Source organism: Crocuta crocuta, unplaced genomic scaffold, assembly GCF_008692635.1.
Source record: "Crocuta crocuta isolate KB4526 unplaced genomic scaffold, BGI_CrCroc_1.0 scaffold734, whole genome shotgun sequence".
NCBI classification, from domain to species: Eukaryota; Metazoa; Chordata; class Mammalia; order Carnivora; family Hyaenidae; genus Crocuta; species Crocuta crocuta.
In genome coordinates, this window is record NW_027531987.1 from 949899 (window position 1) to 952316 (window position 2418).

The 2418-nt window shown below is 41.7% G+C and overlaps 1 pseudogene; it reads right to left on the reverse strand.

Moving 5' to 3' along the window:
* Window positions 1-121: 121 nt before the first annotated feature.
* Window positions 122-1862, reverse strand: LOC144240671 (COP9 signalosome complex subunit 3 pseudogene; annotated as a pseudogene).
* Between the last annotated feature and the right edge of the window lie 556 nt (window positions 1863-2418).

Genomic DNA, 2418 nt, shown 5'->3' on the forward strand with positions numbered 1-2418 from the left:
AATTGAATTGTCTAGTCCAGGTGGGATAGCCCTGGTCCTCCCTTGCCATCCTTGTAACATTTGCCTCTGGCCATGGTGATGGTTGGTTTCACCTTTGTTTAACTCAGGATGCATGTTAGTTTCAGGAGTAACTACATGGCTTGTTTACTGATTCACGTTCTTGCGATCCCATTCTCTTTTGCGTGGATTGGAGATTCACCACAACCTCCTGATCCATGGCTTTCAGTCACTCATCAAGCTCTCTGTATTTCTACATTTCCGGATCAATGTTATGAAGCATGGCTGGATTATATATTATATTCAGGGGCAGTCATTAGAAAAAATGGTCATAACACCCTTGCAAAAATTTCACCATCTTCTATCACGTGTAGTATGTTATTTTTCTGTCTCTTGAGGTCCAGGTAATTGCACACAGGTTGCCATATTTCGTAACAATAATATTTAAAAAGTCTTTAAAAGCCTTTCAGTATTCTTCTAAAGAGATGACAAGTTTTGCTTCTCCAGTCCCATGATGTTATCCTAAGTAAAAATTTTACTGTAATTAATTTACCAGGTTTGAGTGTCTTGAAAGATTATGGGTTGAATACATTCGTGGTAACTCACGGTAAACATTGCTAAGGGACTTCATTAATGTACCCATAATCTGAGACGTATGTTTTGGTAGCTATTGTACTTTGCCAAGTAGTATCAGAGAATCTAGAATACATTTATCATACATGACTCCAAATGATATGACTGATCACCACGTCAGGGTTGGGTTTAGCCTGTTCAGAAAAGTAAAGTGCTCTTCAGTCTGACATAGATAATCCTTCCATATGACAGTATTGTAAAAAGTGCTTTGCATCATAGGCTCCTTTTCTAAAATGTACCTAGAGAGAGGGCAATAGATCAGGGGATAATTGCCATTGAAAATATTGTCCCTGACAGTTCCCAGGAGGAGGGGGCACAGCACTCCACACAGAACCACATGAGGGAGCACTATGGTCAGTCAGGTGGCAGAAGGAACAAGGTCAAAGTGTGGCTCAAAGCCTTCATTCTGGTTTTTGAGGGAAGAAACAGGCAAGGTAAAGCAGGCCAAACTAAGCAAGTTTGGGAATGGATAATTTGAATAAGTTTGGTTGGCTCTGGGTTATAGCAGTGGTCCCTCGTTATCCCATACCTGGATGTGGGGTGATTTAGGGCAGGGGGATAATGTTCCCAACAGCAGGAGTCTGATAATGAGACAGGCAGAGGAGTAGCTCAAGGGACTGATTAATTTGCATGTCAAATGCAGGTTCAAAGGCAAGCTGTTAGCTGTTTCTAGGAATTAGCTAACCCCTCCCCAGACCCACAGGGCCTCCAAATTGTCAAAGCAACATAAAATACCGAAAACAAAACCTAAGATGAATAGAGCTCTATTCTCTTTACAGCTCCCCATCATAGCTATGTCAAGAAATGGAAGGGCATCCTTAAAACATTTTTCCTGCAAGCAAATCCGGCAAAGATTAGCAGGTATCGAAGTCAGTTAGCTTGCATTCATCTGAAGCTTGTCGATTGCTATGTGAAGGATGCCAATTCCTCCCAGGGGCTGTTTGCTTTCCACAAGTACATTGGTTAACTGAGGGCAAAGCCCAGCAAAATAATTTGTTGCATATTGGATCTTCTCCTCATCATAAGTACTGGTGAAAAGCTATACCTGGAAGAATCATATTTTGGAACCAGAGACACTAGGCATAGAAAACTTTGTGAACAAAACAGCAACCGAAGAAGTCTTCTAGAACACCGGAAGCCCCAAACATAGCGCCCAGATGTGATAGGTTACCTGTATAAAGTTCCTTTTTCTTGTTGATCAATTCACAAAGTTGGCTTATTTGCCTTTGGGCTGCGAGCTAACACTGTGCACAAACTGAGGGCAGCCACCGTGTTTTCTTTCCCCAGAGTAGCCCAAGACGCAGCTTGAGCAGGAAGAGGTGACCACTGCGGGAGGAAGGGCCGCAATGAATCACAGGAGGGCCTCAAGGCTTTTAGCACAAATTGACAAGTTAATTCAAAAGCTTATACAGAAGTCTAGAATGCCGAAATAACCTTCAAAAAGTAAGTACAAATCCCAAATTAAAAGCTTACTACAAAGCTATAGTAATCCAGCCTATGTAATCCTGGCCTAAAGGTAAATTTATAGATCAACTAAATAGAATTGACAGTTGAGAAATAACCTATATAGGGGTGCCTGGGTGGCTCAGTTGGTTAAGTGTCTGACCCTTGATTTCAGCTCACATCATGATGTCATGGTTCATGAGTTTGAGCTCTGCATTGGGCTCTGCACTGAGGCTGTGGAGCCTGTTTGGGATTCTCTCTCTCCCTCTCTCTCTCTGCTCCTTCCCTGCTTTCTCTCTCTCTCAAAATAAATAAATAAACATTAAAAAAAAAAAAGAAATAACC